At 37.2% G+C, this 12,472-nt stretch overlaps 1 long non-coding RNA gene across 1 annotated transcript in view; it reads left to right on the forward strand.

The window, feature by feature from the left end:
- LOC134758375 (uncharacterized) overlaps positions 1–12,472 on the forward strand; it is a 1,115,837-nt gene that overhangs the window by 809,016 nt on the left and 294,349 nt on the right. The window contains exon 4 of the long non-coding RNA XR_010133555.1: positions 5,389–5,551. This is a non-coding gene — a long non-coding RNA (uncharacterized lncRNA). The remainder of the gene's footprint in view (positions 1–5,388; positions 5,552–12,472) is intronic.

Consider the following 12,472-nt stretch of genomic DNA (forward strand, 5'->3'; position numbering starts at 1 on the left):
AAATCAGACTTCAACACCAAGTATGTTTACGAATGTTTTTGGAAAGTGAACATCACTGAATTGATAATATTTCAGGATGCCATGGCAAATAAAAGAGGTAAATGTGAAGACTGAATAGGTAAAAATGCTTCGAGGTCTTAGGTAACATCTATATATATATATCTACTAAAATAGAAGCTTAATGAGGGCAGGGTCCTCATCTGTTTTGCTCATTTTTTTTTAATCCCCAGAACACAGCATAGCGCTCACCACTTGTTTGGGAGTTCAATAAAAATTAATTGAATAAATACGTGTGTGAATGAATCAATCAAGCCTCATTTTCACCCCCTACATCACCAGCACATACATACATTTCTTAGTACTAACAATGGAGGAAGTTGAAGATTTTTGGGTTTGGCATTAAACATATATATGCATATATACACACACATATATGTATATATGACCAAATTTGTTGTTTAGGCGATGTTGACTGCAGAAGACCAATTTTCAAAGAGATTCATATTTTACATGTAAGTACAACTGGCTAAATAGGATCAAGATTTTCCAAAGCACAGGAAAAAAGGATCAATATTTTCCAAAGCACAGAAAAAGAATTCTCTGCTATTTTATTCCTTGCTTCAAATTGTTGAGAATATGAGAATAAGAGATACAAGCCTTAGCTGTACCTTAACTCTTGGTAAGGAGTGAAAATGAACACAGAATAACCAAAACCTCTCTTTAAAATCTCCTGTGCATAGGTTCTATGGGAATGTCAAAGAAATGGCTTGATAGAAGCAAAGCTTTTCAAATGTCATGACATTAACAAGATTATTTGGAAATATGGAATACTTGTTGAATATTAAAAAGTTAAACACTCTCAATGTTCTTTAAAAGAAAATCATTTAAACTTGTTAATAAAGAAGCAATTAACAAGTATGAATGAGGTGTGCTAATATGCCCACATACAGAATTTACAAGGAAATGCAAAGAACTGGGTATGTAAAAACGATATATTATTTTTAAAATAAACATAGACTTATTCTATTTTTCATCACTGTGGCTTTACCTCTACAATTACACTAACTGCCATTTTTTTATTATAAGCAGTTATTTTTATTCAAAAATTACATTAGAACATGTCCTTAATAGAGTACTTTAATTATGTTCCCCCATTGTTTTTAAACTTGTAAAAGAGTTACAAGAAAATAATGTGGTACTTGTAGCATCCCATAGAAACAAATATTAGTTGACATTATTTACATAACCTAATGCCCATAAAATTTGATGCTTGTTTTCCCTCCAATAATTTAGATGTCAAGAAAGTCACTACAAATTAATCATTTTTCCTGAGTCAGAATTGGGAAAAGTTTTAAAATATATAAACTTACTGTAATGCTGCATCAATATTGGACTAAATCATCATTTATTTAATATTCTGTCTTATAAACATATCAAAGCAGAAAACCTTTAGACATATATACAATAAGATATCTCAGCATTAAAACTACAAAATAAAATGTCAATGATGAAAGACTGATAACCCACCCAGACATCTCTCTTATATGGCCTGGGACAAACTCTATCTAAATAAATAGATTTTACACAGCACTAACCCATTCCTGTTCTGCAAACCCACACATTCTAGTAGACACTAGAGCAAGACTTGATTTGTCTTTCCTTAGTGCTACTAGATCGAATTGGTATCTGTACAGTTTGCTGTATGGGTTCTCACTAATAGAAATAAAAATGTCTCTGATAACAAATTTCACAATTGCCAACTAAATTATAAAAACTCAAAGTTGGTATTTTTGTCATTTAAAGACTTCCGGGAGTCCCAGTTTCTGCTATAAATGCTACGTGTGATTTTGAACCCAAAGTTCTAATTTAATGTCTATCTTTTTTTCTTATAACATATTCTAATAAGAAATTTTGGCCGGGCATGGTGGCTCAAGCCTGTAATCCCAGCACTTTGGGAGGCCAAAGCGGGCAGATGACCTGAGGTCAGGAGTTCGAGACCAGCCTGGCCAACATGGTGAAACCCTGTATCTACTAAAAATACATAAATTAGCCGGGCGTGGTGGCACGTGCCTGTAGTCCCAGCTACTTGGGAGGCTGAGGCAGGAGAATTGCTTGTACCTGGGAAGCAGAGATTGCAGTAAGGCGAGACGGCGCCATTGCACTCCAGCCTGGGCGACAATAGCAAAACTCCATCTCAGAAAAGAAAAAAGAAAATATAAATTTCTATTCTTTCTGATAAAATTATGCAAAAAGAGTAGAGGTTGTTACACAATAATAAACCTGCTCTTTCACATGTAATTGCCAATGATAAGACAACAGAACTAGACCATTTTATCCAGAGTTTCGTTATAGCTTGCCTTTGGATGCAAGTCCCATGAGTATAGAAAACATGGCAAATTAATATATACTAACGTGGCTGAGTTCTCTGAATGAGTTAGCTAACTGTTCAAAAAATTTTACTGGTTCACCTAGGAAAAACTATTCTGTGAGTAGATACAATCTGTTTGTTTTCCAGGGCCACATAGCTTTATGTGAGCGTATACACCCAAATACCATTAAAACCCAATAATCCTGGCCTCAACTAGGTTATTTTTAAATCACGAACAAATTAAAATTTGAATTGGAGCCGACTTAGCCTCCACAATTCCCTGTGGGGACTGACTGTTTCATAAACCCCCAGTTCACCAAATGGATACATAAAACAGCCCCTGCCATGTTGACAGGAACTAGTGGAGGCCCACTGAAATCTTAGGGGAAGAGGCGATGCACGTGCTTTCTTGTCCTGAAGCCGCCATCTTGGCTGCTAGGAGGAGAAGTCAGGAGAAACACGTGGCCCATAACACAATCACTTCCTGGGGTGGTGAGAGTCTTGGACCAAGTCGAGTATCTAATAGAGTCTCAGACCACAAGAATCTTTGAAAAACGATGTGAATTTTCTGAAACAAGGGCTGGGGAGGTGAACTCAGGTCTTCCATCAGCTACCGGTAGTTCTTCAAATACAGACCACGTTCTCTTCCATGGAACACCATGGCACCATTGCAACCAATTTCAGAACAAATCCCAAAGTCTAGTACAGATACATTGTTCCACTTACAATTCAACCCGAACTTCCACTTTAGCGAACTTTGAAAGGTCCCATCCAGTTGAGAAGATTTCATGTAGAAAAACAAAAAAAGTTCTCATTCAGGAAAATGCTTACTTTTACCCCAAATCCTAATGTTAGGTTCCTATGAAGCTACACATTTAAGCAATAAGGAAATTCATACTTTTGGCTAAAAGCACAAAAGTGTGCTGCCTGTTCCGAAGCCTTTTCTTCCTGTCATGCTCTTAAGAAACAAGGCTCATAGGAACTGACAAGGAATGTATAATAGAGTGGCCCTGGTCAATGTCGCTGGAAGATGTCTTCAGATCACAAGACCACATGTAACTTCTTCACGGGGAAAAAAACGCTGACAGCACATGAAGAGGCACATCATGAGGTTTTTCTCCTTTAAAAATAACTGCATTCAGTGTCTGTTAATGTTAACATGTTCTGTCCTCAGTCTATCATAAAGATAATTTAAGGATTCCTTGGAAAACAAAGAGATTCCTGAGGTAAATAACTTGCACATAACTACAAGACATGACACTGTATATATTAATATTACCATTTAGACATCCTTGAGTATGATATGCCCAAGCGGTCATCTGACTTTGGGATATGCCCTAGCTTAAATGCAAATAAAAATTGTGCACTGAAAGACACAGTAATGGTACTCAAATGCAGGATGTGGTATTACATAAATTTATCAGGCACACGAGATTGGTGTAACCAGCACAATTGCCAACTCGTATCTGGGGAGTACTACTCTATGTATTGTGCAATAAACATTATACAGCACAATAAATGAGGGAAAATAGCTGGAAAAATATGTGAAGGGAAAGAGCTGAGAAAGGATTATAAAATATCTTTATGAACATTAACATAAATGATGGGTTACAATTTTCCAGCTTTATTCTTCTGACAAATTGTCCATACAGTAATGTTTTCATCGTACACTATCATTCAGAAACATACTGCACGAGCTATATACCTGTAAAATCTATAGTTTATTTTGTCAGGTTTGTGGCTGTTATTCAGTACATGTCAAGTATGCTAGTTAGGTGGTAAATTTATAGTGTATACAGTAACTGGATTTCCTAAACATCCTCCCTTAGAAAAAATGAAATGAAATATAACACCAATGAGAAACAGTGAAACACACGTTCTGTTCTTTTGAGCCAGAGCTTTCCTTGCTTTCTGAATCATCTGTCCATTGTACTGGTCCTGTTTGTTAGAAACCCCCTTACTCTTATGAAGCCCTTTATTTTGTGCTTGTTGTTCTTGGGTTTATATGTCCCCATGGTCTATAATCTTTCTGAAAGCAGAAATTTTGTACCTCTGCTTTTTCCAATGCTGATGTTTTAGAATGTTTAGGTTTGGTAATTTCTTCACTATTTCTAAGATGTAGTGTTTTGATTGTTCGTAGTGTTTCCTTTTGTTTTCTCTCGAGTCCCTGTATTTTTAGATTAGTTTTCCTATTTGCTTTTTTCTGGCTATTGACAAACATTTGTTTTCGTTTTCCCAAGCATGCATTCTGAACCCCCCTCCTTAATTAAGGAGGGGGAGGGGTTAGTAGCTATGAGTAGATATATTTCCCTTGTAGAATCTGAACTAGCTTTTAAAATTTGTTTTCCCTCCCTTAATTTATAAATATTTTAATCAATAATGTATCTATTATTTCCCAAGCGAGCCCTAAGGAGTATGTTTGATGGCCTCACACAAGCTATTGCAGGAGAACAGCCTCTCTCAAGCAGCTGACACCAGTGAGCCTAGCTAGTTTTTACCTCTCTCGAGTCCCTATATTTTTAGGTTAGCCAGCAAGGGCACACTCACTCCATCACTGAACCCATGAAATTGATGTGTTGTGCAAGTTCCCTCACTCCCTTTTGCTGAACTTGCATTGTATTGCCCACTGCATATTCAGTCAGAAACTAGCCTGGAACAAAAAGCCAGCCATCAGAGAAAACTCCTGTCTGTCCTTGACGTTGTAATTGCATTCAATCAGCATCAGCTCTGCATCAATAATTAGACAGGGGTCCAATAATGATGTTGGCAATGAAACAACATAGTCAAAATTTCAGCGATTTCATGAAGTGATTGTCCAAAGGTCGAAACCAATGTTTAAGACTGAAGCTCCCCCACTTACTCATAATGTCACAGATGACTGAGAACTGGTGCCCTTTGTATTGTCTGGAAGAGCCCCTTCGAATTGTTGCCTCTCGTACCAACTAAAGAACTATACTTGCTTTCATATATGACATACTTGCTTTTAAAAATCTAATTAAAACTTTCTTTTTGGTCCTTAGGTAGAAAGATGGCTCTGCTGAGATGAGCTCTTAATTAATGCACTGAGAGCCTGCGAGTCCCACCTCTCAACAGGAATGATTGACGTCCAAGGATACATAAATTACACTAATTGAGCTCTGCCTCTATATAAGCTTTCCACATCCAACTCATCAGAGAAGCTAGGTGAGTAGACCAGCATCAAAAGCTACCTCAGTATGGTCTATGCTTTCCCGAGGGGTGGAAGAAGAACTTTGCAGACTGTCGTACATTTATTATCACAGAAGACAGTTCTTTGCTTCAGTTTTAAGATGTCGGTTTTTTGTTGTAGGTTTTTTTAATTATAAAAATTAGCATTTTTAACATAGCCATTGAAATTTAAATAATCGCATTCTCTTCAAAATTTTCAAGCAGCAAAAGTTGCAAGCCAATTACAGTATGCAAAAATCACTTGGCATCATTTGTTGATATTAAATTGTGTTGCGTAGCAACCGGTGCATATGCTATGGAAGGATTGTTTGAAATCAAATCCAATTTTAGTCCCTGAATTTAGTTTTCAGAAATTTACCTAACTGTAAACACACCTAATCCCCAGCCTCAACCAAAGCACATACCGAAATGTTTCTTTTATGTTTATTTCATCCTGAATGAAATCCACAGGTATTCTAAACCTCTTACTTCCATGAAATTTAATAAACCACTTGGCATGATCTAGGTGGTTTAGTAGTCTGAAATAAAATTTATGGACAGAACCATTTTCTAAAAATGAACAAAATTATACTATATTAGATTTCTCTATTTATGTCTTGAAGTTTTTAATGACAGATATTTTTAATATCTTAACGATTATGAAAAATTCAGTTTTGATTATTTTTTAGAAAAATAGGAATGTTATGAGAATTTCAGAATATTAACTTTAACATGTTTCACTATGAATATATGTGTGTTATTCAGACAAAATATAAATGGGACTTGAGTCTTACTACATATATTTTTAAAGGAGAGCAAGGGAATGGAGACCACAAAGAACTCTAGTTTAAGAAAGTATTAAGTGATAGTTTAATACTTTAATAAGAAAGATAAGTGTTACAACAAAATGAACAGAAGTAGAAAAAGCAAATGGTGAAAACCAAAGGAAAAAATAACCAAACAATAGAGATCACTGCAATCAGTCTTGAAAATGATAAAAATTACCAAACCTGTTACACATTCCAAAAAATCAGCACTGGAAAAAAAAAAAGTCAAGAAAAAGGTGGTAGAAGGAAACAAGTTTAGTTTCAGAAAATATCTAGGAGGGACCACCATGAACTAGTAACAAAAATGAAAGAGAATTCAGACTGTGGATTCCTGAAACATTCGGGAGAACATGTTGCTTCCACACATTGCCCTGTTTCCACTCGGCTGTACTTTGCTGTACCTACTGTTTCAAATTGGGAAAAATACGGAGCCCCACTTAAAAAGAAAACCATAAGATGGCTACATTTCTATCAAAATAGCTTTATTATTACCTGTGAGAAAAGCTGAAGTGGAGAAAAATTGAGAGATATCAGAAAATCCTGAGCTGATGATCTCGTAAAAAAATATAAAATGCTTTTAGCATCAAGGCTGTCTTTCTATGACTGAAATGGAATAAAAATGGGACAGCTTCTTGACTGTAAGATCTTTTTGTAATTTGTTGAAGCCCAGCGTCCAATACAATGTAACAAGGCCACTGAAATATCAATAATATAACATTTCTGTTTTAAAAAGTTATTTAGGTGCATTGAGAATGAAATATATACCTCAACAAGCCAAGGTGTTTATTTTTATTTCTGTAATTGTGTGTTCATACCACATTCATTCATCATAGATACTATGCTAAGTAAGGCCTGGTACTTGAAGTGGTTTTCCATGAAATTATGCTTGAGATGACCTAAATCTATTAGTAGCTCTTGAAAATTTGTATATTTAATAATCATGAAAAGGCAGTATCACTGTGTGCTTCATTAGTCTCATATCTGTAGAAATATTTATTAGTTAAAAAAAGGAGCCATATGTTCATAATATTGGCAGATAATTCTACTGGAGTTCACATATTTTTAATGCAGTTAACTGAAAACTCAGCATGCTTTAACAATACTGCCTTGTCAATACCTTTGGATGTAAGTTGGTAAAATGTGCCTGAATTATTACTAACTTTTTTCTTTGTACGTGTTGGATGATCAGAGTGCTGGTGCCTGACAGAGGCCATCATTCATTACGAAATGGGGCCTAGTCAGCACTAGGATGAGCGAGGGCCACCCTGTCTCGGGTGGAACCATTAATATAATAGCCTATCACTCAAACTAATAAAACCAGCTCAGTCTATTCTGTTTCTGAACATGGACTACCAGCTCAGTCTATTCTGTTTCTGAACATGGACTACCAGATCCAAGTTTTCCATTGCTACATTACATCACAGCCATATTATTATTAGTTGATACGTGAATGAACATAGCAGGAGAAATGGTGTTCACCCTCTAGCTACACATAATATCATCAAACCTCAGTAAACTCTTCTCTGCACTTCAAATCAGAACACTTATTACTTATCGCTTGTGTCATTTGTTAGGCATCTTATACTGTTTCTTCATTTAAAATTGACATAGTTCTTCAGATGTGGGGCTACTCAGTGAGCTCGGCAATTCCTTACTCCACTACTGTTTGACCTTGCTTGTAACTTTAACAGCAATTTTTTAAAACATGTAGATTTATTTAAAACATTTTTTACCTTTAAAAAAAAACGGAAGTATATAGAAAAAAAGTAACAGATGTCCTATCATTTTGCTGCCAATATAATTTGTGTTGTTATAATTCTGACTTCTGAAAAGTAACAATATACATGGTTAGAAAAAAAATACAGAAATTTACAAAATTCTCTCTCCTCTAAAATAATTACTAGTTATACTTTCTTAAAATTTCTTTCATAGAAGTGCATACTTAAAAAATATCTATATATCATTTATTCATTAACTCAACAAATGTTTAGTCAGGGCTTTTTGTGTACCAGGAACTATTTCTGGTGCTAGGATTGTAATATTAAGCAAAATGAATTTTTTAAAAAAGACTTTCTGGCTCTCATGGGGCTTATATTCTTGTGGGAAAAAACGGACTATGGACAGAATAAATAAGAATAAAGATGTATGTGTGTATGTGTGGTGTGGTGATAAGTACTATGGAGAAAAATAAAATAAGGAAGGATGATTGGAAGTGCTTTTTTTGCTGTTTTATTTTTTTTATTTTTTTTATTATTATACTTTAAGTTTTAGGGTACATGTGCACAATGTGCAGGTTAGTTACATATGTATACATGTGACATGCTGGTGCGCTGCACCCACTAACTCGTCATCTAGCATTAGGTATATCTCCCAATGCTATCCCTCCCCCCTCCCCCCACCCCACAACAGTCCCCAGAGTGTGATGTTCCCTTTCCTGTGTCCATGTGATCTCATTGTTCAATTCCCACCTATGAGTGAGAATATGCGGCGTTTGGTTTTTTGTTCTTGCGATAGTTTACTGAGAATGATGATTTCCAATTTCATCCATGTCCCTACAAAGGACATGAACTCATCATTTTTTATGGCTCCATAGTATTCCATGGTGTATATGTGCCACATTTTCTTAATCCAGTCTATCATTGTTGGACATTTGGGTTGGTTCCAAGTCTTTGCTATTGTGAATAGTGCCGCAATAAACATACGTGTGCATGTGTCTTTATAGCAGCATGATTTATAGTCCTTTGGGTATATACCCAGTAATGGGATGGCTGGGTCAAATGGTATTTTAGTTCTAGATCCCTGAGGAATCGCCACACTGACTTCCACAATGGTTGAACTAGTTTACAGTCCCACCAACAGTGTAGAAGTGTTCCTATTTCTCCACATCCTCTCCAGCACCTGTTGTTTCCTGACTTTTTAATGATTGCCATTCTAACTGGTGTGAGATGATATCTCATTGTGGTTTTGATTTGCATTTCTCTGACGCCAGTGATGGTGAGCATGGAAGTGCTTTTATAAATAAGGAAAGTCTTCCTGAGAAAGTGATATTTGAGCAAAGGCTTGAAGGAGGTGAGGGAAGGAAGCCTGCAGATACCTGGGGAAATCATTCCGGGAAGAAAGAAGCTGATGCAAATGCTCTCAGAAAAGACACTGGTGAGGCGAATGCAGCAGAGGGGGTCAGAGAGGTGGAATAGGCAGGAGTGTGGGCACCAGGGCAAGAGTGGCAGGACAGCCACAGACTCAGAAAATGGGGGGCCACACATAAATTTTAATTTTTCATCTATGTAAGATGGGGAACTTTTAAAGGACATTTTTCCTGGATGTGGAATTTTGGAGGATTTTGAGGAGAGAGATGCCATAATCTGATGAATATTTTTTTTCTTCAACTTTTAAGTTCAGGAGTACATGTGCAGGATGTGCAGGTTTGTTATATGGGTGAAAGTGTGCCATGATGGTTTGCTGCACAGATCATCCCCATCACCTAGGTATTACACCCAGTATCCATTAGTGATTCTTCTTGATGTTCTCCCTCCCCTCCCCTCACCCAACCCCGACAGGCCCCAGTGTCTGTTGTTCCCTGCCATGTGTCCATGTGTTCTCATCATTCAGCTCCCACTTACAAGTGAGAACATGTGGCGTTTGGTTTTCTGTTCCTGTTTTAGTTTGCTGAGGATAACAGCTTCCAAATCCATCCATGTCGCTGCAAAGGACATGATCTTGTTCCTTTTTATGGCTGCATAGTATTCCATGGTGTATATGTACCACACTATCTTTATCCAGTCCATTAGTGATGGGCATTTAGGTTGATTCTATGTCTTTGCTATTGTGCATGGTGCGTCAACGAACATACCCATACATGTATCTTGGTAACAGAATGATTTGTATTCCTTTGGGTATAAATATACCCAGTAATGGGATTGCTTGGTCAAATTATATCTCTGCCTCCAGGTCTTTGAGGAATCACTAAACTGTCTTCTACAATGGTTGAATTAATTTACACTCCCACCAACAGTGTAAAAGCATTCTTTTTTCTCTGCAACCTCACCAGCATCTGTTTTTTGGCTTTTTAATAACTAATAGCTATTCTGACTGATGTGATGTAGTATCTGATGGATATTTTTAAGGGATATCCCTGGTTGTTAAACTCAAAACAGACTAAACAAGAGAAAGGGCAGAACAGAGATGCTAGCTGGAGACTATTGCAAAAAATAGTCCAGGTGAAGGATGTGGGCAGCTTGGAACAGAATGGTAGAGGAAGAATTGGTCCCAAGCAGTTTTACATTCCAAATGTATTTTGAAAGCACAACTGCCAAAATTTGCAAATAGATTGGGTATGAGATGAGAGATCAAGAAGGGCCAAAGATGTCTCCATAGTTTTTTGTCTGAGCAACTAGAAGGATGGAGTTATAATTTACTAAGGTAAAGAAGACTAGGAGAACAAGTGGGTTGGGTTGCAGTTTGGACCTGCCCAGTTTTAGATGTCTCTTAGATTTCTAATTGCAAATGTCAGGTGAACAGTGTAATCTGTGAGTCTACTTTAGATATTGGTCGAAAATAGGAATTCAGGAATTCTCAGCATATAGATGGTATTTAAGGTCATCTGACTGGGTAAAATCCTGGAAGGAGTGATTGTGAGTAGAGAAGAAAGGAAGATCGAGGGTTTAAACATGGACACCCCAATGTTAAGAATTCAGGATTCTGCAGAGTAGCCAATAAAGTAGAAAGAAACCAGAAAAGGGTGGTTTCCTGGACACCAAGTGGAAGCTGTTTGTAAAATTCCGTCATTATGTCAGGGAATGGGAAGATTGGCTTAAATTAGCAATGTTAGGTCATTGGTGGTGAGAGAGAAAATCTAACTGAAATAGGCCCAAGAGAATAGAGGAGAGAAATTAGGAAATGGAGAGACTGCTCGTTGAAGGAATTTTGTTATGAAATCAGAATGTAAAAAATGAAATGGTAGCTATAGACAGAAGAAGGGAGAAAGTGTTTTTTAAAGAACCGTATTAATATGTTTTAAAATTGTTATATTTGTTAGGAATGATTCCATTGATAAGGGAAAGTGGATGATGCAAGAAAGAAGGAAGAACTGTTGAGGTTCCCTGAGGTCCATGAGAGGGGATCAGGCCTACAGCAAGACTGCAGGCTGAGCCATTGCAAAGTAATTGCCATAAGTAAGCACAAATGCAGAAAGGGAGATAGATAAGGAGAGAGCTTGGGGAAGATCCCTTCTAGCTCACTTCTCCGTTTTATTTGTTAATGCTATGCACAAGGTCATCAGCTGAGGCTGAGGATTGTGGAGAAGCTCTGAAGATACAGAAAAATGCATGAAATTGTGATTGGGGAGGGAGAATAAACAGAATGGGGAAATAATATGAAAACCCAGAAGCACAAAAGGACTGTGGAGGTGAGTGATCCCCAATTTGGTCTGTGTGTTGTGTAGTTTTCTTCAGGACATTCAGCTATGCACATGCAGATAAGGAGTTGACAGAGAATTGGGTTTAACAATAGTTGGGGTTTTACCAAATGAATATTTAAGAACTCAAGTGGAGCAAGTGAGTTGATAGTGTAGGATAGGAGGTGACTCTACTTCAGGATTGTGGAATTGAAACTTGATAAGCAGATAAGGGAGAAGGTGAGAGGCAGAGGAATGGTGTTAGGATCAAAAGAGTATAGGTGCAGCTGCAGGCTGACTGAGTTCCCTAGGGAAGGAGCTGGAACTGAATGAACAGCAGGAGGAGGGAGCATTAACAATGGGCTGCTAAATATTGAAATAATGGAGAGGTTATTTGTCATGAACAAATCTAGACTGCAACCGTGTTAGTGAGTGGTTAAAGAAGAGTGGAGGAGGCTGGAGTCCAAGAACTTTGGTATTCAAATGGGAGAGGCCAGGCTATTGAAAGGACCAGTGTGGATATTCAAGTCACCCAGGATTTTGTCAGGAGTAATGTTGGAAAGGGTGAGAGTAAACCAGGATAGAAAATCTCCAAGGAATGCAGGCGAATGGCCTGGGGGGTCTGCAGATGATTACAAAGAATGGCTATAAATGGTGATGGAACCTGATGATTCAAAGATAGGGTATTTAAGGAGGTGG

This window comes from Gorilla gorilla, chromosome 3 (assembly GCF_029281585.2).
Source record: "Gorilla gorilla gorilla isolate KB3781 chromosome 3, NHGRI_mGorGor1-v2.1_pri, whole genome shotgun sequence".
NCBI lineage: Eukaryota > Metazoa > Chordata > Mammalia > Primates > Hominidae > Gorilla > Gorilla gorilla.